The 27629-nt window shown below is 45.5% G+C and overlaps 1 pseudogene; it reads right to left on the minus strand.

Moving 5' to 3' along the window:
* Positions 1 to 9106: 9106 nt before the first annotated feature.
* Positions 9107 to 21677, minus strand: LOC136533492 (kinesin-like protein KIN-7D, chloroplastic; annotated as a pseudogene).
* Between the last annotated feature and the right edge of the window lie 5952 nt (positions 21678 to 27629).

A 27629-nucleotide genomic window follows, 5' to 3' on the forward strand; every position in this document is an offset into this window, starting at 1 on the left:
GCCAAGACCTTCATCGTGCTTGGTAACAAACTCTATAAACAGAGTCCGTCAGGAGTGCTCATGAAGTGCGTTCCCGCCAGCCGGGGAAAACAGATCCTCCTCGAGGTCCATTCCGGGATCTGTGGGCATCATGTGGCCCCAAGGTCCCTGGTTAGAAAAACCTTTCGCCAAGGTTTTTATTGGCCCACCACGCTACAAGATGCAGAGGAGGTCGTCCGTAGGTGCGAAGGATGCCAGTTCTACGCTCGGCAAACCCACTTACCGGCGCAAGAGCTCCAAACCATCCTAATCACCTGGCCATTCGCGGTCTAGGGCCTCGACATGGTAGAACCCCTCAAGAAAGGCCCAGGCGGTTTTACTCACCTACTCGTAGCAGTCGACAAGTTTACCAAATGGATAGAGGCCAAGCCCATCACCAATCTCTGCTCGGAAGAGGCGGTCAAATTCTTCCTCGACATCATCTATCGATTCGGCGTTCCTAACTGTATTATCACTGACCACGGGACTAACTTCATCGGGAAGAAGTTCCAAGACTTTAGTAATGGATATGGCATCAGAATCAATTAGGCTTCGGTCGGACATCCATGAACTAACGGTCAGGTCAAACACGTCAACGGCATGGTCCTCCAAGGACTCAAGTCATGCATCTTCGACCGACTCAACAAACACGCCGGGCGGTGGGTTGCAGAGGTCCCAGCGATCCTCTAGAGACTAAGAATGACCCCAAACCGATCCATGGGATTCACACCTTTCTTTCTGGCCTATGGAGCGAAAGCTGTGTTGCCCTCTGACCTCAACCACGGCACACCAAGAGTAAAAGCTTTTGACCATGACCGAGCCGCGGTGGCTCAACAAGACGCGGTCGACCTGCTCAAAGAGGCCTACGAGACAACCGTCATCTGCTTCGCTCGCTATCAATAAACCCTCCGCATGTGCCACGAAAGGAAGATCAGAGGAAGGATTCTCAAAGTCGGTGATCTCGTGCTCCGAAGGACCCAATCAACGAAGGAAAAACACAAGCTGTCTCTCCACCCTATGAAGGACCCTATACGATAACCGAAGTAATCCAACTAGGCACCTACCGACTAGGGGACAACAACAACAATGTTCTCAACAATACTTGGAACATTGAACAGCTACATCGTTTTCCCCTTAGGATTGGTCTAAACACTTTCGGTTAAAGCACATGCCCCTGTAAGAGCGCCCCCGCCCGAACACTTTCAACCCGGGTCGCTCGGGGGCTCCATAAATATACAAATATTAAGTATTGCCTCCCTTTCTCTTTACTTTCATATGAAGAAACTCCTTCCTACCCGAACGAAAGGGCAGTTCGTTCCTTTGATTTAGCTTATGTAAAATTCAACAGAACGCAACAGGTACCTAAAAGGTCCTAATATGGCTAGAGGGGGGGTGAATAGCCTATTTAAAAATCTACAAATCAACTAGAGTAATTTGATTAGTATGACAAATAGCATAATGCAAACTTGCTCTAGCTCTACAAGGGTTGCAAGCCACCTATCCAACAATTCTAGTTGCAATGATTACTTAGGCACACAAACTTGCTATGTAATTACTCACTAAGAGCTCTCAACCTTGCTACTCTAAAGAGCTCAACTAGATGAATATAAACAATAAAGCAAGCTCTCAATTCTAATTACACTAAAGAGCTTGTGTCAACTAGTTTGCAAGAATGTAAATAAGTGAGTAAGGTGATTATACCGATGTGTAGGGGATGAACCAATCACAAGATAAATATATAGCCAATCACCGGAAGAATGCCAAAGACAAGAGACAATCGATTTTCTCCCGAGGTTCACGTGTTTACCAACACGCTACGTCCCCGTTGTGTCGACCAACACTTGGTGATTCGGCGGCTAAGAGGTGTTTCACAAACCTCGTCCACACGATTGGACACCACAAGAACCAACCCACAAGTGAGGTAACTCAATGACACGAGCAATTTACTAGAGTTACCTTTCGGCACTCTACCGGGGAAGGTACAACTCCCCTTATAATCACCGAAGGCAGCCACGAACAATCACCAACTCGTGCCGATCCTCCACCGCTGCTCCAACCGTCTAGGTGGTGGCAACCACCAAGAGTAACAAGCGAAATCCGCAGCGCAACACGAATACCAAGTGCCTCTAGATGCAATCACTCAAGCAATGCACTTGGATTCTCTCCAAATCTCACAAAGATGATGAATCAATGATGGAGATGAGTGGGAGGACTTTGGCTAAGCTCACAAGGTTGCTATGTCAATGAAAATGTGCAAGAGAGCTCCCTTGAGCCGGCCATGGGGCTATAAATAGAGCCCCCATCAAATAGAGCTGTTATACCCCTTCACTGGGCAAAACGCGCTCTGACCGGACGCTCCGGTCATACTGACCGGACGCTGGCCCTCAGCGTCCGGTCGCCCAATGGACGCCACGCGTCACCAGCTTCAAACGCTGTTCATCAGATTTCAATGGCTACGAAGCTGATCGGACGCTCCGGTAAAACTGACCGGACACTGAAGCCCCAGCGTCCGGTCGTTTCCAGTAAGCTCCCCGAGGCATATTTTTTCGACCGGACGCGTCCGGTCCACCTTGACCGGACACAGACCAGCGTCCGGTGCAATACCCTTGTCACTGTGTCGCCATGTCAGTTTGACCGGACGCAGAAACCAGCGTCCGGTGCATCTCAGGTCCAGCGTCCGGTCAGTTGACCGACGCTAGCAACTTCGCGATCAACTCGTTTTCACTTCTAACTTCTTTACCCTTGCTCCAAAGAGCCAACCACAAGAATTTGCATCCGGCGCAATAGAAAATAGGCATTTCATTTTCCCGAAAGCGCCGAATCCATCTCAACCCTACAAACACCACCTTCTATGTAGATGTGCCAACACTACCAAGTATATCACCTTGTGCACAAGTGTTAGCATATTTTCACAAATATTTTCAAGGGTGTTAGCACTCCACTAGATCCTAAATGCATATGCAATGAGTTAGAGCATCTAGTGGCACTTTGATAACCGCATTCTGATATGAGTTTCACTCCTCTTAATAGTATGGCTATCTATCCTAAATGTGATCACACTCACTAAGTGTCTTGATCACTAAAACAAAATGGCTCCTACATTTTATACCTTTGCCTTGAGCCTTTTGTTTTTCTCTTTCTTCTTTTCCAAGTTTAAGCATTTGACCATCACCATGCCATCACCATTATCATGATCTTCGCCATTGCTTCATCACTTGGAGTAGTGCTACCTATCTCATAATCATCTTGATAAACTAGGTTAACACTTAGAGTTTCATCAATTAACCAAAACCAAACTAGAGCTTTCAGTACCTCAAAGGCGTCGCACCTATAGATGCTCAGCAGAAGAACATGGAGCTCCTAACCTTCTTATGCAGTCAAGGCAGCTCCTGAGTGGGGGCACCGCTACCGAGGTAAGGTCACCATGGCTGGAAGAAATCTCATCAAACTTTATGAACTGGCCAACTTGAGCAGCTGCAGGCACGGAACCCTCCATCGGCACAGTCATGAGTAACCTCCCCTCCAACGAGGCTCGCCCGGTAAAGATCCACTAGAAAGTCTACACACGACTCCATCCCGAAGGAGGCCTCACGGACCAGATCTAGCATCACCTCTAATCCGACATCACGCTCTGGGTTCACGAAAGGACCCATAAGCCCTCCCCCTCGCTCACTCTTCCTCTCACTTAGGAACCGCCGCAGCATACAGGCACTCTCGGTGAGAAAGAAGAAGGAAGAGAGCGAGGAATCTCCGCCAGAAGAGACCACCAGACCTCCCTGAGTCGATCGAATCACCCAGGAGGGACACCAGGTGATAGGTAAGGAGCAAAGGGATGCCTCATATAGGCCATGCTGACTCCATCTTGAATGACGAGCACGGGTCCCGATTAGACATTTCCGACTAAAGCACTCCAAGCCTCGTCACTCCAGTCGTCAAGGTAAACGTTACCAAAACTCCCTCTATTTCATTACAAATCATTCATACATCCATACGTGCATTCATCTCATATGCCTAAACCCCCCGGACGGTTAGGGCATGAACCGCCCGGGGGCTCGGGAACTAAGCATCGCACGTGCAGCAAAATGCAACAGAATGCTCCGTGTTGCGCCACGAAGCGGCGGCTTGCCTCATTCGACATGAGCAACCAAACAGAGCCAGGGGAGAAAACCATAGATGAGCATCGTGCGACCTTCGCCCAGTCTGGCAAATCGGGTCATCTCAACCTTCTCGTCTGATCCTGAACCTCTCGCCAAGCCCACAGAATCTCCATCGAGGGGAGGCCATTAGGCCACCCGGGTCGGTCTACGGAACGACCTAGGCATCTACCAAGCTGCAGGTAAAGGAGTAGTGGAATGCCACAAGAGGGCTATGCCGACCCTGTCACGAACGACGGACCCAGATTCTGCTCGATCACACCCGTTAGCGAGCTCACCGAGCTAGTCTTCGAGCCCGAGCGATTGGGACAGGCGATAAAACTTAGCCCCTCCAGTTGTGAGGAACCCGATGGGGTAGCGCAAAATGACTCACACCAACCCCACGAAGGCCCGACAAGGCTCGGGGGCTCAAATGCCAAGGGACCGTAACTCTGAACTCGCGTCGACAGGATCGACGACATCCGGCTATGGCTCTTGGAACCGTGACTCCAAACTTGCGTCGACTGGATCGGTGACATCTGGCTATGGCTCTTGGGACCGCGACTCCGAACTCGTGTCGATAGGATCGGCGACATCCGGCTACGACTCTTGGGACCATGACTCCGAACTCGCGTCGATAGGATCGGCGACATCCAGCTACGGCTCTTGGGACCATGACTCCGAACTCGCGACGACTGGATCAGCGACATCCGGCTACGGCTCTTAGGACCGTGACTCCGAACTCGCGTAACGGCTTCACTAACTAAAACTAACTCTCGATCCACGGTGCGCACCGATGCCTGGGTCTACTAGTGACTCCACCTTGCCCAATCCCATGGCGCACACCGATGCCTGGGTATACTAGCGACTCCACCTTGCCTGATCCCACAGCGTGCACCGACGCCTGGGTCTACTAGCGACTCCACCTTGCCCGATCCCACGACGCGCACCGACGCCTGGGTCTACTCACGATTCTGCCTCACCCGATCCCACGACGTGCATCGACGTCAAAGATCAGCAAGCTTTGTCCCGTCCAAACTAAGCTATCTCCATTCACGGCGTGCATCGACGCCAGGATTTGTCTCAAACTAAACTTCCTCACCCGATCCCCGACACGCACCGACGCCGGGATCAATAAGTTCTGTCTCAATCCAATCTCCGCGCTTAAAAAATACCTCGGCTGTGCAACGACGCCATGGTTAAACAAAATTCCATCTCAAAACTAAAAACACACGCACCCACCGACACAACACAAAAAACCCCGCAGCCGGTTCTGCCCGAACCACCCGGGGGCTCGGGGGCTACACCCGTGGGTGCGCTCGTGCGCACACGCCAGTAAGACAAAAAATCCCCCGGACGATTCAGCTCAAATCGCCCAGGGGCTCGAGGGCTCCTGTCGGGTTCATAAACCTAGGGTCCCTCGAGGACCGGCTTCCACGCCCGGGCTTAGCCCAGGAAAACAACATATAGTTCATGGGCTGGCCCAAGAGTCTAAAACACAACGGGCCGGAAGGGCAGTCCGGTCGCCGACCGGAAGGTCTACCCAAAAGAACAAGTGTCCGTTCATCAGCTTCTTCGGCCCCCCTCTCCGACCGGAGTGCTCGCTTCGGGCACCGGCCATCTCTAAGCGGTCTCTCCAATCGGAAGGCCTAAAACGCTGCTTCCTACTCCGACCCCGTGACTCCGACCCTACGACCGAGGCTCATGGGAACCCTGCTCACCGCTCTTCTCTGACCGGCGCACTGAGAGCCGACTGGAGCCATCCGACCGGGGCACCCCGTTCGGAAGGAACCAGAAGACATGCGGAGAAAGATAAGGCATGGCTCACAAGTCAAAACCAATATACCAGGGACCATACCCTGCACAAAACAGTACTCTGCAGCCACCCTGACACAAGGTATTGTAGGGGACGCTAAAAACTCCCATACGGTAAGCCCCCCGCGTGTCTCTGGACATCGATCGTAGTATGGGCTCTAGGATTTACCATACCAGGTGAACATAGCGCGGCTCCTCACATGCCACTAGGCATCAAGAAGTATTTGCAGGTACCGGTGTCCACCTTCTTGAAGAAGATAGCTCGACCTCCCATGCACATATGATATTCTACAGCGACACCGACAGTGTTGGGGGGCGTCAACCATGATCCAATCTTCATCAGCGTGGGCGACAAGGCTTAGAAACTTCCGTACTCTCTCCCTCTCGCTTGTAAAGCCACCCCCTTTATCTATAAAAGGGGATGCGCTCCCTCCAACCTGGAGAGGTCGACTTCTTCAAGTTCAAACTCACTAGATCGACATCAACACCTCACAACCGTAGGACCACCAAGTTCCGACCGCAACCCTTCCGGTCGGAGCCAACCGAACCTCTTGTACACCTCCTCATTTCTCTTTCTCGTTTGTAACCCCACTACAGACTTTGAGCACCTGGGCTCAGGAATAAAGTCACCGATCGATCCCGACTGGACGTAGGGCACGTTGCCTGAACCAGTATAAATCATGTGTCATTGAGTGCTAGGCCACCTCCGATCACAACGTACAGCAAAACTACAAATATTTACTAGTTGGTCACTTTCTGCACCGACACTACCCATTAGTATAAGTAAACTGTCACTTTTGTCGTTTGCTATATGTCTTTGTGTTATAATATATCAGATTTTTATCTTTGTCTGACTATAAAAATAATTATAAATTATTAAATTATCTTTGTGCTAACACATATAAGATTTTATCAGGTTTGTGGTTTTGCTAATGGGGGTTTTCTATTCTCAGGACCAAAAATTGCATATTGTGTCTACCGAAATCGCAACGGACTAAAACTGCATTCAATATAAAATATATGTAATAATCGTCACCTAAAAGAAAACAAAAATTCAGGCACATGAAATTTAGCAAATCCCTTAATTAGGTAGCTGAACTAGTCGCCGGATTAAAAAAAACTATCTCAAACTTTGATACCAGAGTACCAGACTAAGCTCGTTGACTAGTTTTTTCTTAGGTAGTTTTGCCGACGATATGGTGGGCCCATATGTTAGGTGTTCTCTCTTTCTCCTATATAAAAAATCATAAATTTCTATATAAAGTCAGATAAATACAAGCTTTATAAAAAAATTTAGTGCTCAACGCGATCTAATAGTTGACAACTTTCTTATTTGAGATAATATCATATTTTTGAAATTCAAAATTTTGGAATTTTCAAACGTTGATATGGTTAGTACCAAGTTGTAGCTCTCTGTGTGATATATAACTTTTGCTCTTTGAGATCGTGTAGAGGCCCAAATATTCGTTTTAAGTTCAAAGAATTTAAATTTTAATTCAAACGACCTTGGATGTTAACATAGTCTATGCCAAAGTTCATCGATAGGGACAAGTCCCTCATCAGCAGCCCAAGCTTCTTACTTATATGTGATTATTTTTTCACATGTCTAGACATGCTTTTCATTAAGAGGGGAAGAAGGTACAAGACATCAAAACAATCCTAGCATGCATTCAAAAAAAATTGTTTTGCATTAGTAAAAGAATCGTAAGACCAGAGTCACAAGGATCAACAACAAATTTTACAATTAAGTAATTACATGAAAAACAATTCATGAGTAGACAAATATCTCCACACAACCAACCAACTAAAGCGGGCAAAAGGGCTAGAGTGTCATCTGCTCACGACCAAGACGCGTCACAATTGCACATCACGGCTACTTGCAAACCCTCTTGACCAACGTGCAAACCCTCTTGACCAACGGAGATCCGGGCAGGGCTAGAAGGTGACTTGCATTATTATGGAATCTGGCATGTTTTCTTCCACTCGGTCGTATTGAATTTAGAAAACATAAATCATCACTGCGTTATTTTAACAAAAGATAGTCTAGCCAAACGCAATTGACAAGGCAATTAGAAGTATGGCTTTTGTGATAGAAATGAGACAATTAAACACCTCTTATTTTACTGCTGTATGGGATTGATGGTCATTACATAGGCAGTGATGCAACCATAGGATTGATGGTCATTACTTGCCCGGTTTATTCTGGCCTGGTTTAGTTGCCAAATTTTGGATGTGCAAAGTTAGCAAAATGTACTGTAGCGTCACTGTAGCATTTCGTTTTTATTTGGTAATAATTGTCCAACCGTTGACTAATTAGGCTCAAAATGTTCGTCTCGTAAAGTACAACCAAACTGTGCAATTAATTTTTAATTTCGTCTACTTTTAGTATTTCATGCATGTACCGCAAGTTTGATGTGCTGTAGCATTTCGTTTGTATTTGGTAATAATTGTCCAACCGTTGACTAATTAGGCTCAAAATGTTCGTCTCGCAAAGTACAACCAAACTGTGCAATTAGTTTTTAATTTTGTCTACTTTTAGTATTCTATGCATATACCGTAAGTTTGATGTGACGTGGAATCTTCTTTTTACATAGTGCCAAAGTTGGGAGTTTAACAAGGCCTCTCTCTCTTTGTTTCGCTGTGTGTTTTTATACAGAGGTCCGAGGTGGATTCAAGATTACTGTACAAATATAAACTCGATGTAATGATGTCAAATTAATAAAATCCTTTCTTCACTGGAAAAAAATCAATGGCAGCGTATTTGCATAGTTTATGGTTTATGCTTGACAGATATCAGACATGATGTGCCCCGTCTTCGATGCATACATATTTTGGCTTGCAAAACCCAGGAATTCATGCATGCATACTTTTGCCTTGCAGCCTGTAAAATCCCAGTCAGTTCTCGATATATTTGGAGTTGGCTTGCGGAGGAAGGGAAGAGGAACAGTCAAGAGTACGTAACGAATTCGGCAGAATCAACCATAGCTAAGGCCAGAGAACCAGAACGTACTTCAAGGATAGGTTAGTCGCGCCCAGAACGTTGCATTGCATCGTCACATAAAAAGACCAAAAACAAGCATAATTGGTACGTATATGAAGCATAAAAAGTAAGGTCAGGCAGGCAATACACAGTGTTCTGATACAATAGAACTCACACTTCAGGGTATATTCACATTTGTTATCCTTTCAATATCCAAGATCAGGATGAGCAAATACATGTTAGATTTTTAAGTGGGCATCAGAAACCCGTCAGATTTCCAAACACTTGTCCATTGTTTCTTCAAACCCAGATTATGTGCCTGAAGAACCCAAAATGCCGCTCTAGCATCAATAAAAAGCTCTAGGCACAGTCAGGCAAGGAACTACCGGCATACTTATCACGCGGAGAATATACAGAATGAGACACTAATTCATGCTAAGAAACAGAAAAACGGATACGAAAAACTTACATACAGAAAACCCTCACCCAAGCCAAGCAGATTTTTCATGATTAGATATCATAACTGACGACGTCACGAGCCATCATGTTTGGCCTCCGGATCCTCATGGCCATAACCCTGGGGCTTCTTCAGTTTTGCTACTAGAACCCACATGTTGGCGAGCTCACTTTCCAGGAAGGCTTCCTTCTGCTTTGACTCCTCAACTTTCCTTTGGAGCTCTACTTCTTTTTGCTCTTTCTCCATAAGCATGGTCTCTAGAGCCTTTTCCCTTTCATGGCTTGCATTCGTGTCTCTTCTGCTAGCTGGCTCGTGTCGCCTGCTCATGCTTTCCCTCCTAGCACCTCTTGGTCCATTGCTAACTCTGCGTGGAGCTGGAGTCGGACTTCTCAGCGATGACAACTCGGTCGCAAGCTTCTCATTTTGGTTCATCAGTTTGGTCACTTCTTCTGACAATGCTTTCAATTCAACACCAGCAGCTGAAGCCAAGCCTTTTGCATATGTACTTTCCTCCAGTAGCTTTTGATTGCGATCCTCAAGTTGAGCTTTGATTTCAATGAGTTCAGACACCTTTTGCTTCAGCTCATTGATTTCAACTGACTGAAGACCACAGTGCCAATAAGATGGAAAAGTTAGCTACAAAAAATAAGAATGAAAATATAAAAATGCTACTCCCTCCGTTTTAAACATATGGCGTTTAAGACAAGTTAATTAGTTCACTTTTCACTAATTAGCTTGGCCTACACGTCCTATACTTACAAACTAGGGGATAGACACTGCAATATAGAATGCAAAATTTTCATATGATATTGGGCCTATTGAACATCACAGATACTAAAAACACCAAATAATGTTTTCATAATCTACTATTTGCAAACATGGTAATCGTTTCACTGAAGTGTATGACCACAAAAATGTGGATGAAATACAGCCTATTTCAACAAATTCACCACAGGATAGAAGACAACAGAAATTTTCAGTGAAAAAGTGTTTGCTTCTGTTTTATACCTTAAATAAAATTATAGTCTGAGTAAAGTTCATGGCGGTCCACGAACTCAGAAAGTGTCATTCCGGTCCTTAAACTCTGTTCGGGTCTCATATGCATCCAAACGGGCATGGATCCTTGCCCGTGTACTGAGAAAGAACTTGATTGCTTGAATAGAATATTAGCGGGGGTTTATATATAAAATCGTCCAGACACAAAAGTTAAAGAAATATTTATAAACTTTACAAGGGTTCTTTTGAAAAAGTCGTCTTCTTTCTCATCTTGCCGTCACGCAGGCGAGCTCGCCGCTGCTGCTTGGCTGTGCGGGCGCGTCGCCGCCACAGCCGCTGCCACACAGGCACGCACGAGCGAGCAGCCCCCACGGCCGCGCGGGCGAGCAGCCGCTGCTGCCGACGCGCAGGAGAGCCGCCGCTGCCGCTACCGCACGGGACGAACAGCAGCGCGCCGACGAGCTAACTAGGGCGCCATGTGTGGGCCGGGACCTCCGACATCGCCGTCGTGCGCGTGCTTGCGCGCTGCGTGGCCGCGCACCTGGGCCCATCCGCAGCATGCGCGTCACCCGCGTCTCCTTCTACGCGCACGAGTACGAGCTCCGGCGCTTGGTCGCGAACCTCGCCGACCTCCGCAAGCTCGGACTTTTCCACAGCAGCGTCCGCAACTAATATTTCGAGTCTCGTCATGTTGTACCATGAGCTCCATGTGTTGTCGCTCGGCGGCCGCTCAGCGTCTCACGGACGTCTCGCATGGCTGGATGCGCAGTCACCTGGGTGCATGGGCTGGACCGCTGGTTCGATCCGCCACAGCTGGTGGAGATCACGGCCACACTCTAGCGATGCGGCCACCGCTTCCTGTGAGTCCTGCGGGGGCCACCTTCGTAGGCATCTGGCGCCGGTACCCCGGACGGGTCGGAGCACCCGACGGACGTGAATCTCGACAAGCTGCACCGTTTGCAGCTGCTGCCACTCGACGAACGTGGCGGACGGTGTCCGCGTTCCTGACGCGCTCCCCGGTGCAGTCGAGGCCCAGTAGGTCCCCACGGTGGCCTGGTCCAGCACGGCCACTCCATGTCGCGGCACGTCTTGGCGGACGCCTTGGTGGTCACCGCGGCATGGAGGAGCAGAGGAACACGGCCCAGAGCAGCGCACGCTTGTTCACCCAGACGACGACGTCCCGGTCCCGGCGGCAGATAAGCGCTGACATGTGGACCTAGACCCGTTTGGATGATGAATATGAGACCTAAATAGAGTTTAAGGACCAGAATGACACTTTTACTGAGTTTGAGGACCGGGATGATACACCCCTACAGGTTCGAGGACCGGCCATAAACTTTACTCTTATAGTTTTTATAAGCGTGCAGCCACTAAAACTAACAGCAGCCGAGCAGCGTTCATGGAAGTTCGCATATTTAGTGCTAACAAGTCTTTAGTGTTATGATTAATAATCCTTACATGTATACTTTGAATATTGAGTGTTAATGAAGCCATAATACGGCCTGACCACAGATACAATGGCTAACTGCAAATTCCGTTTTTTAGTGTAAAGGTACAGATATAAGAAGGGCATGCCTGGGGAAGTGGTGAGAGCTGTCTCACAGTCACCGGGTCATGGGTTCGAAGCAGCCTCTCCGCAGATTTTGCGGGGGGAAGGCTTGCCTCGGTTTTTCTCTTCCCCAGACCCCACTCATGTGGGAGCCTCCGGCACTGGGTCTGCCCTTTTTACAGGTACAGATATAATCCCTTGGATCCAGTTATTAAGGAAGTGGAAGCTAGGGCACAGAAAGCAAACCTGCTGCTGTTTTTGCTGTGGTTCAGAAGAGATCTCTCTTGGAACATCTTGATCAGCATGGTGTTCAACTTCATGGTTAACTCTACTATTGTGTATCATGCTATTCGACAACAGATCTTTAGCTTCAAGAGCTTGGGACAGCTGTTCTTTGAGATGAGTAACTTCAGCTTGTAATTCCATGCATTCGCCTATCTGATAGCAGAAGTAATTCAAAGAAGTGTCATAAATTGACCGTAATCATTTCACCATTCATCTAAAACAATCTCGCACATCTAACCTTCTCATTCAGCTGATCTTGTATCACTCTATTATCTGCAGCCTTCACCTGCAATAAGAAATATTTAATGATAACCCAACACCAATCGAATGAAAAGACCAAGAAATATAATTGGATTATTGCAATCACACGTTTTTTTACAATAAAATAAAATGAAATAAAAAGGGTAATTGATGGCCGGACTCAATTCAGAACAATTTGAAAGGTATACTAATTTTCAATTTTGAGAAGGCGAGCCATAGTGATGAAAATTGAGTGTCTTGTATTAATGAAATGTCAGATATGCAAGCATGCAACATGAACATAGTGACAAAATTTCTTCATAAATCTTAAATTGCTTATGGCATGTCAGCAATGTCTCAAAAAAGGTGTTAACTCTTGAAATTGGTATGCATTTTTCCTGTTTCTGACCTAAAAAAAATGCATCAGTTTCAGTCCAGAAGTATTTTTTAGCAAGGCAGACTTTATATCAGTACCTCAAGTTCGAAAGATTTCTCATTGAGCTGCTCAAGTAGTTCATGATAAGACTGCAAAAATCAATAAGAACCATCCAATTATTAAACAGAAATGCTCAGTAAAGAGATAGCATGAAACCAAAACAAATATAGAACATTACCGGTGAAAGCTCTAACATGTCAACCTTTCCTTGAGTTCCTAATGTTGCATGAGCTATCTCTCTCTCCAAAGATGCTATCTGCTGCTGCTTCCCCTTAATTTCATCGGTCTTCTTCTTCATTTCCATCTTTGAATACCAAAAATGGTAAAACGTTACAGTATCAAAGAAAGCTTGTAAAAGCACACAACACTAGCTAAGACCATACGAGAGTACCTGAATCTTCTCGTTCTTTGGGCTTCTTCCAGCTTCCTCTGTAAGGCGTTTAAGAGCACTTGTATTAAATGCAACCTCCCCTGACAAAATTTTCAACTGCTCTCTCAACAAATCAACATGGTCCATTGTTTTTCCACTGGCCTGGTACCCCATCACATATTACAGCATGTCAGTAAAGAAATCTATTGAAACCAAAAAAATGCATATATATCTGATCTCATCCTGAACAGGGCAACACTATCTCAATGTTGGCAGTGAGACAATTAACAGTTTAATTTATGCAATCTATAAACTCCTAAGCCAGTCCAGTAACTGCAAAGACTAGGATATGCTGATATCTTAATATTCTAATATAGCTATAAAGAACAGTAAATACTATGGTAGTAGAAAAATTATCCTGACAAATGTGGCATAAATTTAGAACGGTAACTGAGAAGTCACAATAATTGGCCTTTTCAAGACAAAACTATACTTCTGAACATCTTTATTCTTCTCTATAAACTCACTAGTGATACAGCAATTCTTATTCTTGGAACTGCTATGTACCATCTGATTAAAAGAAACATACCAAAGGAGTTTCTTCGCCATGAATGCTGCCAGAAGGAAATTCCCCATGACCAATGCTAAACAGATCAGCTGATACATTCTCACCAGCTAATGAATTTGATATTCTTGGTTCAGCAGGAAAATTGACGCTTTCCCCAATATGTGTTGAAGGAGCGGTTGATTTAGTCAAACTGGACTTATCACCTTCTGAACTTGTCAGAATAGAAGCTCCATCACGTTTCTGAAAATCAGTGTAGCACATGTATCGATTGTTTTTTAATTTAAAACCAGGAATCAACATAACTTCTATGGAGCGGCCAAAAAGTTGCGTCTATGGAGTATTGACATGCACACAAGCTGCAATGTAGTGCGAAGCTGGCATACCCGGAGTTTGAACCAGTTAAGAAGTCCTTTCCTATTCTTTTTTTCTTCCTTCGAAGAATCTTCAAGTGATACACCAAACCCTTCAACAGGAAGAAGTAATTCATTGCTTTCATTGTCCATCATTATATCTCGTCTTCTATATGGAAGGTATGCCAGCTGCAAAATTAGCAGGCAAACTTTAGCAACTCTATGTTTGATACAGAAACACTGGTAAGGGATTCGTCCATCTATTCCCAAAAGGCATGGACGGAGAAAATTAATACAGAAGTTAGTTGAATGCTCCTCGTCATCATTTCGTAAGTATATATAGACAAACCTCCTCTTCCCCAAAAGAATGTCTTCGTCTTGGTCCAGGATGTGGAGAAAATCGGGAAGTCGGAGTCGCCTTAGTAGAAACCAGTATAAGTTTTGTTAAACGCTGGATCCTTGCAAGCAAAGCAGCTTTAGCTTCCTCCTCTTGTTCCAGCTGAGACTGCAGCTTGACATTACCATCTTCTAGCTTTTCATATGTTGGAAAAACAATTGTTAGGAGGACTCGAGGGCACGCTGACAACGCACACATGTGGCATTATATTATTCTTAATCTATACTATGTATACAGCACTTAAAGAAGGCATAAGGCTATCTGAACAAAATTCACTAAAAACACTCCAGTTAATCACATAAGATATATAGTAAATTTCCCAAAAAACGAAATAATTATGCCCAGCATGATGCCAGAAGCAGATAGTTAAACTGAAATAAAACAACATAGCACCTTTTGCTTCCAAAGGATGATATTATCTTCCTCGGTATCTTTCGACGGCTGTGCCGGTAATAATACCCATTTTCAGCTGCTCTAGCTCTTCCTTCAATCTCCGAATCTCAGTTTGGTACTTCTTTATTAAAGATTTTTCATCTATAATCTGCAAAACAGAAAAACAGATAAGGAGCATATATATCAGAAAAAACTGACATCAGGGATAAAATACAACCTAATAATAATTATCAAGTAAATGTCAGGCCTACTTTGTTTTGAGATGCTTGGATCTCAATGCGCTTCGCACGGTGGGCAAATTTTAGTGTATTATGGGTCTCTTCAGAATTACTTGATGCTGGTGTCACTGTGCAAATCAGCTGCGAAAGAAAAAAAAAACAGTTATGAAAATATCCTGATAATATTAGCAATTAGTATCCGCCATGCAGTGAGCAACTTACTGAAACACGTCCTTGACCACTGAGGGATGACTGAAGTAGTCGTGTTAATTTTGAATCTCGAAATGGAATATGTGTAGCCTTTCCATCAGTCAGTTTTGATATCACCTGAAATGCGAAAACATGAGCTAGAGCTGACATGCAAAATAAAAGGAGCATTGTTTAACCAGATTCTTGAAGGTAAAAGGGATAATAGGCAATCTTCTTTCATCCAACTTGATTGAAAAAGCATTTGCCCATGAAGTTAATATTTAACACATCATGTGATTTACTGAATCAACGGTGCCAGCAAAGTAAATAAACAGGGCCACACATCCATATGGAGGTTTCCAATATTTCAAATCATTATGTGAACATTTTAATTTACGCACAAGTATTCATAGCCAGCTGCTTTGACTCCTGAATAGCACCTCTAGTTCCTAGGTTCAACCTCCAGTGGGAGCAAATCTTACATTTCAAAATTATCCATCTGAATTGAACTCATGAAAATCAAGTCAATCTGTGACATGTTGGACCATGATTGGTAGAATGGATAAAACATGAAAGTGGTAAGGGTCGGATTCAAAATATTGTGATACACAACTAAAATGATGTGTATTATTAGTGAATCCTACCGTTCCAAGAGTTAGCAAGCTTTTGTTGATATAAGATCCTTCTTTCCGCCGTACTCCAGCTGTTTCTGCCCTTGAGCTCTCTGAACCTGCCAGATCGATGAGGTTCTGCAAATGAGTGACACAATTAAAGAATCAATTTATGCTCTGGCTGCAAGTATCAAGAGACGCCGGATGCAAAACAAAAGAAAATACACAAATCTACACTAGTATATGTAACTACATGCTAAGGTGGTCATCAACGGTAACAAATAGCAGGAGAGAAACCCACCAGCTGTGAGAAAGTGACAGCTTCCCCTTCATTAGACTCACCACAAGGGCTGCTCTCTATAGTCTGTCACATAATAAAATGAATCCATAAGCATCATGTTCAGCTCTTTCAATTAAAGCATGCTACAATTGATTATTGAGTTGCATACACCAATCAGTTTAACCCAAAAGATTAAGCTGATGGGAAATGGTGGATAATTCACTTGTACTTCAATACTCCACCTCACGTGCAGGCGCCCTCAAGCCTCAAACGTGGAAACAGGAGTGAGCAACAAATATTTTATTTAATTGCAATAGCCAAGATTTGAACTCAAGACCTCTGGCTCTGAACCATATTAAATTGCATGCACGAACCAGTTCGGCAATTCACTTATATTTCAACAGTACTGACTTGCAATGTGCCAATGCAAAACCAAATATGAGATCTTTGCTCTTCAAATAGCGGATAGACAAAAACTAATCTGCACATATGTGCTGCCTCATTACCAAAGTAAAAATAGTATGACTTCTGCTACTGAGTACATTGAAGTTGGTGGATCCAACATGCCTATGCTCTGCAATCAGAATGGACACAACAAATTAGTATTTAGTAAATATATGCTGACAACTCAGTGGAACAAAATAGTAGAATGGTAGCAAGTTAAGAACTACGGGCACTACATTTACAAGATTAGCTACCTACCATCAGAAGTTTAGAGGTTAATTGAAACTTGGAAATGCACTAGAATAAGTAGTAGCATAATTATTTCATTTTAGATTTATTCTATGTATTAGGGGTAATTGCCCTTAAAGCCTTAATTTAGAATTTAGAGATAAGTTCCTTAGGAGTCAAGTCAAATCGTTTGTATAAGAGGGATAGCATTGCATCCATTCAAACCAAGCAAGAAATAATGACTAGTCCATCTCATGACACCGCCCACACCCATGCTACCACTATGGTCCAACTCCACATACGCTCTAATTCCAATATAACTACTAACAGTAGATTTTTTGTTTTGTTAACCGTTAAAGGAGGTGGCATGGTTAGAAGCTGGAGGAGACCATTACATTAAGGAGCCTGAGTTCAGAACCAAAACAACGTTTAGCAGATGAAGCGGACAGAAAGATAGCGAGTGGACGGAACAAGCGAAGGAAAGAGTGAAAGACTGACAGACCTAGCCCACTGGAAACCTGGTCACTGTTTAGAAGTCTTATAATCAGGAGTGTTGCTAACTTGCTATATGTGCAACCTGTTTCTACCACTCCTTCACAAATCACAACCAGGAGACCAAATGGCCAATCGCTTGGATGCTGACTCATATCAGTCAAAGGGTCCAAACAACTTCTTGTATTGGAATCGTACAAATTAGTTGTATGTGAAGTATTTCCATATTAGTAACATCTTGTTAACATATATTATTTACAATGGCAAACAAGAGGCTCCTTTAGAGTGCCATTTCGCTCACTAGTCACTACACTACTCAACGATTTTTCACCTTTCTAGAGTCTTTACAAAGGTACGCTCAGTCAGTTTCAGAGCTTTCCAGGAGCCTTTTTTCAGGAACTTGAAAGGAAATTTCCTCCTAACGTCACACTTTCAGTAGTTTAGTGTCATGCTGCGAGACCATTTTTCACACGAAAGTTTAGACCTATCATGAAGATCAATTCTGAAACAGAATCATGTGAAGACATTGTTGGAAATCACCTTCTCCAGCTGCAATAAGGGACAGGGCATGTGCAGGAGATAATACTACTTCCTCCTTGATACCTTCAACAAATGTTCCCTGAGAATGTTAATGCAGACCGGAACTATCAGAAAACTGTGCAAAACAATACATTGCATCCATCATAAATGCTAGACAATTTTGGGGTGGATTTTAATTATTCTGCCAGTTGGAACTCTTCACAAAAAGGATTATGTTTTCAAGGATCCCTGTTCTAGACTTCAAGGGAAGAATGTACTGTAACATTTAACCTACAAGTATACAAATTTTAAGACACCACAAAATACATGTTTTCAGTATTAAGTTGAAAGACACTATGAATGTGAAACAGCAACTGGCAACCTTTGGATGGCACTACAATGCAAGTATAAATTTTCAGAAAAAAAAGGCAATAATCATCCACCAGAGAAATCATTTGTTTGTTAGTTTGAAAACTTAGCCACTAGAAAGAGTAAGACTAATGACGAGAGAGTGCATATATTAGCACCTGAGGATCCCCTCTAATTCGCAAATTCTGACCAGCAGGATTTAGTAGATCATTGACAACCTACAAAACCAATAAGCCCTTGATTAGAACCATTCATTTTGTGATATAAACTCTGATTAAGAGTATGTTTATACAACAAGCAGAGGTACCTCCAATAACAAATATTATGATGATAACAAAAATGATTACGGTGACAAACCTCATTATAAATTTCCAAGTATGACACGCGAAAGAGAAACTCGCGATTTGGTGTCTACAAAGACAAAGAAAGCAATGGCAAGTGCACAGAGCATTGTCGTCATCATTTCGACGCATATTTCATCATATCATGATACAAGATGGGTGTGTATTTAAAAAATACCTCTTGTATAATGCTAAATGCATCTTTGACAGCCAAAGGTATAATCCCTGGGGATCTTTGGTCTCCCTGGCCCAAAAGAACAAATATATCAAGATACTAAGAAACATTTCAAAATATGAAGAAACGGATGAATGTGTTCAATATTAATCCAGTCAATTATAAAAAATGGAAAATAAATGCTGGCGTGAACATAATAGAAAGGAAAGTTGCAAATCATATGCTTCAAAGAACATAATAGAAAGGAAGTTGCATTTTCTTTTCTCGGACTAAGACAGGAGAGCTGCGTGTCATACTTTCATTCCATTAAGTAGAGGAAAGTTGCATATGGTCATGCATGACAGTAGTAGAATTTAGGGAGTGGAGCAATTTCATTTCCTCTCCTCTTTATGGGGATGAGAGACTTGGTATAGGAATACAGAAACCTTAGGTAACTGTATGGGAAAGAAAACCTACACCACAAGCTGCGATCACATTTTAGCTACTCACGATATTTATTTCTGAATTCACGTTGTGCACTACACAGTCCAACAGCAATAGATTAAGAATGAGATAACTAGTGTTTTTAAGACAAAAAACAAAAATATGAAAGCTTGAAGTATTATAAGTTCTCTCACATGCATCGTGTGTGTCTTCCCACTGCTTGTAACACCATATGCAAATATTGTACCTGCAACAGTATGGAAGAAGTTTATCAACTTTTATTTCAGAGAATTGATTAAAGATACATATGTCCAATCAAGCCAAGAATCCGTTGTTGCATTCAATGAATGAACATGAGAGGATTAAACCCAACTGTAAATATTGTAAAGATAAATAGAAGATACTCCCTCCATTCTAAATTATAAGATGTTTTGGCATTTCTAGATGCATATGTTTTGCTAGGCACTTAGATATACACTATGTCTAGATACATAATAAAAGTAATGTATCTAGAAAAGACAAAACGTCTTATAATTTGGAACGGAGGAAGTAGCTTATACTGCAACAGAATATTTGAAAATGAAAAAGAAAAATGTTGCCCTGATCTAAGTTATAAGATACTGAAGAAAATATAAGCACAAAAACAAAATATATTTACCATTTACTCCCTCCATGGCACCGCTAACAACATGTTGAGCTGCAACATCATATACATGACGGGTCGTAGTAGTTGGTGCAAAAACCCGATCTGGACAACAAATAATATTAGCCTGTATTCAGAATTAGAGTTAAAGAGGTGCCAAATTGGTAGCCTAAGAAATGTGCATACTTTCCTGGTACTCAAGCCCGGATAATAATTTCTACTTGCTGCATGCGGCAATGCAACATGATTCTATTAACTGACTTATATTATAGGAGAAACGTGACACCAATGCTACAAAGTTTTTGATTCATAGTTTTGAATAAGTAATTTTGGGGCCCATACCTAGAAATGGCAAAATTGATTCCTACAAACAGAGAGTATAGCGCAAAAAAATGATTATTGTAATTTGGAGGTCCTAAGTGACATTGTCCATTTCAATTGTTTTCGGAGACTACAGTGACATAACTATGTAGCACCCAGATGCCTCACAAGCTAAAAGGTAAGTGTAAACATTAAGGTACATTGAAATATGAATAAAACAAGTTGGACTTCTATGAGATGAACTATTTTTTCCTTAGCCTGAGTACAACCACAAGTTATGACCTAGTCACAATCATATGGAATATGATAAAGCAAAGGAGCCCAAGGCACGTAATTCATTCCCCAGTGCATTGGATGACAAAACTACCATGTCCCAATTTGAGTTTCTCACAAATTGATCATCCGTTGTACAACAGGCATTCTATCGATATCAAGAGGAAATCGAACACTTCAAGAAAACTACACAGCTGCTCAAATTTTGAGGCAATGGTTTCCATTGCATGCCAACAAAATGTCAGAGAGCTCAATTCTCCAGATGGATACGGCAAGCTATTTTCAGTCTTTCCTACGAATGTGCTGAATTACAATAATCTCCAAACCTCACCGAAATGGCTCCTGCCTATTTGTAAAACTGATAGGCGGTTAAAAGGCAGGTTGCATATGCCCGCAATGAATCTATGCAGTCATTGACTAAAATAAGGACTAAGGAGTACACAAGTGCCAGAGTAATCCAACTATCCAACCACAAATGAGACGCCAAAACCGCACCCATACCGTAAGCGTAGGCGACGCTGGGGTTCTGCTCACTCCGAACAACCGTGTCACCATCCGCATACCACGCGACCTCCTCCCCCTGCCGAATCTCCCGCGGGCTTCACAAGCGACGACCAAAACCCCAAATCAGTCCACATTTCGCGAATCCAACCGCAACCAAACCAAGCACCGCTCCAGAATCCAGAGCGAACTGAACCTGAGCGGGCGGAAGCGGACAGTGACGGTGACATTCTCCTTGGGCGTTGGGTCCTCGTCCAACCCGGCGAACAGCGGGGACACGGGTCCGTCGAGCGAGAGCTCCGGCGTGAGCCGCGACGAGGACGTGGTCGTGGTGGTAGTCGACGTCGGCGAGCCCGACTGCGGCAGCTGCTGCTGATGCGGACCCTTCGGTCCCGCCGCCGCCGATGAGTGCCCCGCCCTCCGCTGCCGCGACGCTGGCCGCGTCGCCATTGCCCGCACGGCGCGAGATCTAGCAGCACGAGGCACCCGCCATTGGATCCGGTCGCTTTACGCGGGTTTCTCCTAGGGCTTTCCTCCCCCTTTCCGGTTGGGTCACACGCTCGTGGGGTGGCTGTCGCTTTCCCTTTTTTGCTTCCGTCGGAAGCGATGCGCTGCCGGGGGGGTGGAGTTGCCGCCGCTGCAAGATGTTGTGGAAGCAAAGAACGCTGAGGCCAACTCCCCTTCTTTTTCCGTTCGCCAACTGGGTAGCGGAGGGAGCGGGACGGGGGGCGTGGGCGCAAACGGGGCGGCGACGCCGACGTGCGGGACCCGACGCTGACAGGTCAACACACTGGTTAATAGGCGTTGACTACGCGAAGTCGATGGAGTTCAGCAATTATTATGTGCCTGCCGCTTGCTAGTTTTGCTTGCAGTTGCAGGCGCTTTATTTAGACTTTATTAGAGGCTGAGGAAAATCGTTCGTCTTTAAAATGGTTTAGTTGAGTTGCTAACTTGATGGTGTTTTTAATCAATCAATCAGTTGTAGTACTGCTTTTTAGTATTAAAAGAAGAACCTGTAGCAAGTTCAGTCGCTGGAAATGAAAAGTGCACTGTGTTTTGGTTCGCTTGTGATTGGAGTAAAGTCCCGTTCGTCTTTAGGGAGCGTCTATTTGAGCTGTAGCTTTTGGTTTTTTATTTAAAAACTAGCTTTCTAGCTTTTGTCTCCGCCTATTAGTTTTTTATTTATGTTTATAATATTTTTTAGCTTCTTGGTATATCAAAAGCAAAAAAAAAAGTTATCCAAAATATATTTTCAGTTTTTAGTTTATTTTCTTACCAGATAGTTTTCTAGTTTTTTCAAAAAGTAGCTCAACAACTATGATTCTTTGTTTCAGTTTCTAGCTTTTGTGAAATAAACATGCCCTTAAATTACTATTTTTATAGAAGAAAACACTGCTTTCATATAAAGCAATCTAAGTGTAAACAAGTTTACGCACACCAACACCACCGCTAGAGACACCAGCTTACAGGTAAGACAAAACCCTGGTTCAAATCAAACCAGAGAACAATGCAGCAACACTATTGCCAAAACAAAGAGCTAAAGGCTCAATCTAAATCACCACAAAAAGACCTTCAACTTCTATGAGCGTGTTTAGTTGTCCAAACTTTGGAATTTGTGCTACTGTAGCATTTTCGTTTTTATTTGGCAAATAGTGTTTAATCGTGGACTAATTAGGCTCAAAACGTTCATCTCGCAATTTCCAACCAAACTGTGTAATTAGTTTTTTTTCGTCTACATTTAATGCTCCATGCACGTACCGCAAGATTCGATGTGATGGATACTGTAGCACTTTTTTGGAAGTTGGGGTGGAAACTAAACACATGCTATATATTCTTAGTTTGCTTTCTGAAAGATTCCAGTCAGCTTCATTGATTTGATCTTGTCGTCAAAATATCTGGTGTCACCTTCCTTTGCCATTTCTGTAAGAAAGAGAAGATTTTGTGGAAATCTCATTGGAAGACCTCATTTTATTCTGAAGGTTCCATGAGGTCAACAAAATAATAAAAAACCATGAAGAATTTTATATGGTAATCTCTAATTTTTTTATAGAAAAATCCAATATTCAAAAACTTCCGGCAAACTACCAACACTGGTACCAAATTCAATAGCTAGAAATGGACGATGCACCTTTTTTTTGTTTTTTTTTCTTGTGATTGGATTAAAGCCCGTTTGGTGGCGCTCTCTGGCTTCATCGGTAGCTTTGGCACCAGAGCCAAACGAGCCACACCAAGCGCAGAGGAGGAACACTTCTGGGTGTCAAATAGAGGAACAAAAGCCGTTTTGCCACGAATGACCTACGTTTTGCTTCGTTAGAAGAGCGGGTGCGCACATCGACCCTCCCACACAGCACTAGGATGAGTTTTTCCATGAAAAAAATGGAGTAAGAATCTTTGTTACTTAGTATTCTTCATTCCAAACTATATAAGATGTTTTGATTTTTAAAAGTTAAAATGTTTTATAATTTGCGATTGAGAGATTACTAGCTTAGTAAACACTTTAGGGCGAAGTAATATTCAGTGGATCGCTAAGATCTTCTGACTAGTTGACACTTCCATAAAAAATAAACGCTACTCCTCGCGAATTTGACTTCATGTTGCAATCCCCTCATCCTACAACTAAAAATAATAAAGCGTGGACATCTTTTGGTGCGATATTTGTTTTGGTTCGTCCATCAGTCTATTTTATACCCCGCACGATAGAAAAAGAAACTGTCATCCCTGCGATCCCCGTCTGCTTTGAAGGAAACAAATCAATCACCTGAGACCACATGCATGGAAGGAAACAATAATCACGCATGAAAGGAAACAATAATTATGCATGGAAGAAAACAATCATGCATGGAAGGAAACAATAATCATGCATGGAAGGAAAACAATCATGCATGAAAAGAAACAATAATCATTTACTCTTTTTTCAAATAGTGGTCTTCATTTCGGAGCCCTTCATGCAGTCTAATAATGGCTGGGAAGCTTGGCTTGCGAGAACTTACTTGTCGGCGTTTTGGACCAGGGGATCCTCAACCAACTAGTAAATTTGTACTGCGTGTTCCCGATTCCGGATGGTGATGCAAAGAGACACAAGGTTTATACTGGTTCGGGCAATTGGCGTCTTACATCCAGTTTGAGAGATCGATCTTGTATTCCTTGCACCGAAGTGCTTATAGTAGGGGTTTACAAGCTGGGTGAGAGAGGGAGCTAGTCCCAGGTCTCGGCGTGGAGTGATGCGGACTACTTGAGACGTTGCTCTCAGGCAGCAGGGAAGTGTGCGTGTTACAGTGTGTTGCTTTGGTGGGTGCCCCCCTAGAAATGGCCTAAGTCCTTTCCTTTTATAGTTTGAAGGAAGGACAAGGGTAGTACATGTGCTAACTATACAGCGTCGTGCGAACGGAGGCGGCGTGTCCGAGCCCTGTAGCCTGTTCCTATGGCGGTGTGGTCGTCGGAGTGGTCCGTCCTTGGAGTGCTAGGGCGACGTGCTGGTCACATCCGATCCTGTGCGTCATGGGAGCTCCAGGGCTGCCTCGAAGCGGGCGCGGAGGTCAACGTGCGGGTCGCTGTGGATTGACTGCGCGTGAGGCCAAGGCTCGGTTGGTGGCGAGGCAGAACCATGGTGGGGGTCTCGGCGGACGTGAATCTCGAGGTGGCCGAGGCCCTGACGTAGAGTGCCGAGGCTCGGAGAGAGCGGTCGATCTGGTACGCTGGTTCGGAGGCGATGGTGGCCTGGGCCAAACTTCCCATGCCGCGTTGTCTTCGGGGCGTGTGTTACGGGGCACAGTGTGGCGCCGGCCCTGATCGTGGGCACAGTGCCAGAACACAGTGGCCGGTAATCCTTACCGTGCCTTGTCTTAGCCGGCATGGCGTTGATGTGACTTCTTGTCCCGTCGGCCACTCCGTGGTGTCGAGCCACTGTCCGGCTAAGATTATGGGAGTGGTTGACGCATTAATAGGATGTGACATGCTGTCGGGAAGACCGATCGAGGCAGGAGTGATGGGTTATTGACAAGCCAGCCTTGAGCGATACGGAGAATAGCTGTCTTATTCGAGGTTGTACTTACGGGGCCTCAGGCGAGGTGGAGATTGGGCTCCTTGCCGAGGCCTTCCGCGAGAGGCCTCGCGCAAGGCAGAGATTTCTTCAGGGCGTCGAGACCTCCCGTGCGAGGCCTAAGGCGAGGCGGAGAGCCGGTGGGCTCGTACGGGGCCGGTGATGAACCCATGGCTTACCTTCTGGCTTTGTTGTTGATGGGATTTAAGTGACTCTTTTGGTGTACGCTCAGGGTACCCCGTTTTATGGTACCCGACAGTAGCCCCCGAGCCTTAGGAGGAGTGCGAGCACTCCTCCTGAGGGTTTGTCAAGACTTGGCTTGCAGCCGCTCCTGTAGAGATTGTGTTTTGTTTCTTAAGGTTTCGGTGGGTGCGCGTGAGCGCACCCGCCGGGTGTAGCCCCTGAGGCCCTGGAGGAGTGGGTTTACTCCTCCAGGGGCTTTTTCCGTGTTTGAATGAGGAGTTTTTATCGTATTTGCCGAGTCCACAAGTGCGAGTTCAGGTCGTGGGGCTTCAGCAAGGTCACAGGGAGGGCCCTCGAGCCTCTGCACGAAGCAAGAGGGCGATCAGGGGTGCCCTTGACTTTTTGTGCGACCCTCATGCTTCCTTTTCGCTCAGAAGGAGGGGTTAGAATATGCCAGGCTACCCTCGGTGGGCACGAGCGGTGGCACTTCCGGTGAGCTATTATCGGGTAAGTCCGAGTGAAGGCCCGTGCCCCGTTCGCTAGAGGATAGCTAGTGGTCTAGAGACGCGCTCCAAGAGCACTGGAGGGTTTCTCTAGTGGGTGCCGAGGCCGTTCATTGGGCCCTGGTGGCTCGGTGCCTCCCTATGGTGGGATCCCATTCGGAGACCTCCCTGCCGGTCTCGGACACGACTTAGGACGCCCCGAGTGATCATTTGCTCAGGCCTTGGCCATACGTGGGCTCGCCCATAGTCGTCCCTGACTCTGTTGCCCTAGGGCGACTGTCGAAACCCTAGGGGGCCTAGCCTTCGAACCCCTGGACCGTAACGGGCTTGATGTCCTTTATCGTGTTCGTAACAAGATTTCTAGCGCAGGCTTAGGTCATTTGTCTTTGTCTTGGGTGCAGGAGGAGCCCTCGAGCCTCCGCCCGGAGCGAGAGGGCGGTTAGAGGTTCCCCTGGCTTTTTTGTTCGACCCTCACATATCCTTTTCGTTCAGACAGAGGGGTTGTTTACCGAGCCCATTCGGGTGCGGGCCTGGGCCGCTGGGTCTCGGCAAGGTTGCAGGAAGAGCCCCCTAGCCTCTGCACGAAGCGAGAGGGCCATCGGGAGTTCCCCTGGCTTTTTGTACACCCCTCGTGCATGAGGGTTTGTTTGTCGAGGCCCCTTTGGATGCGAGCCTGGGTCACGGAGTCTCAGCATATCTATAGGAAAGGCTCCCTAGCCTCTGCACGGAGCGAGAGGGCCGTCAGGAGCTCCCCTGGCTTTTTGTATGACCCTCGTGCTTCCTTTTCACTCGGAAGGAGGGGTTGTTTTACCGAGCCCCCTCGAGTGCGAGCTGGAGTCGCTAGGTCTCGGCAAGGTTACAGGAAGAGCCCCTTAGCCTCTACATGGAGCAAGAGATCCATCAAGGGTTCCCCTAGCTTTTTGTACAACCCTCACGCTTCCTTTTCGCTCGGAAGGAGGGGTGGAATGTACCAGGCTACCCTCGGTGGGCACGAGTGATGGCACTTCTGATGAGCTGTTATCGGGTAAGTCCAAGTGGAGGCCTGTGCGTCGTTCGCTAGGGGATGGCTAGCGGTCCAGAGATGCACTCCAAGAGTACCGGAGGGTTTCTCTAGTGGGTGCCGAGGCCGTTCGCTGGGCCTCGGTGGCTCGGCGCCTCCCTACGGTGGGATCCCATTCAGAGACCTCCCTGCCGGTCTCGGACACGACTTAGGGCGTCCCAAGCGTTTCGCTTGCTTGGGCCTCAGCCCCGTGTGGGCTCGCCCGCGGTCGTCCCTGACTATATTGCCCTAAGGCGGCTGTCGAAACCCCTAGGGGCCCAGCCTTCGAACCCCTAGACCATAATAGGCTCAGCGCCCGGTTCCTTCAACTGAAAGGAATAGGGCAGGGGAATATCTTCCCCATCGGCTCGGCAATGGCTGGCGCGCCTTTTGAGGCGGTTTTCTAGAGAGACGGAACGACGCCTGCTGCCGCAGCGGTCGGGCGCGACGTGGTGTCAGCGGACGGGATGTAACTGTTCCCTTAATTAATGAGAAAAAGGTGGGCACACAGGCGGTAAAATCAAGATCGGGGTTAACCGCACCGGATCCAGGGGAAACTTCCCCGATTTCATCGCCCATTCATTTTGCCTTTACCATGCATAAATACACAACAAACCTCACCCCTCCTCACCTTACCTTGCCTGCGTTAGTTTTGCCCTTGTCGAGCTATCGCTAGAGCAACGGGCATCAGGAAGAAGAAGGGAGAAGGGCGAGCCAGGTAGAGAGAGAGAGAAACTCACCACCGCATTCGAACCCTCCACCGCACTCATGGCCGGCGACATCGTTGTCGTCGAGGCGGACCCTTGGGATCCGTATAACGTCACCGTGGAGATGCTTCAGTCGCTCATCGA

Source organism: Miscanthus floridulus, unplaced genomic scaffold (assembly GCF_019320115.1).
Source record: "Miscanthus floridulus cultivar M001 unplaced genomic scaffold, ASM1932011v1 fs_898_3_4, whole genome shotgun sequence".
Taxonomy (NCBI): Eukaryota; Viridiplantae; Streptophyta; class Magnoliopsida; order Poales; family Poaceae; genus Miscanthus; species Miscanthus floridulus.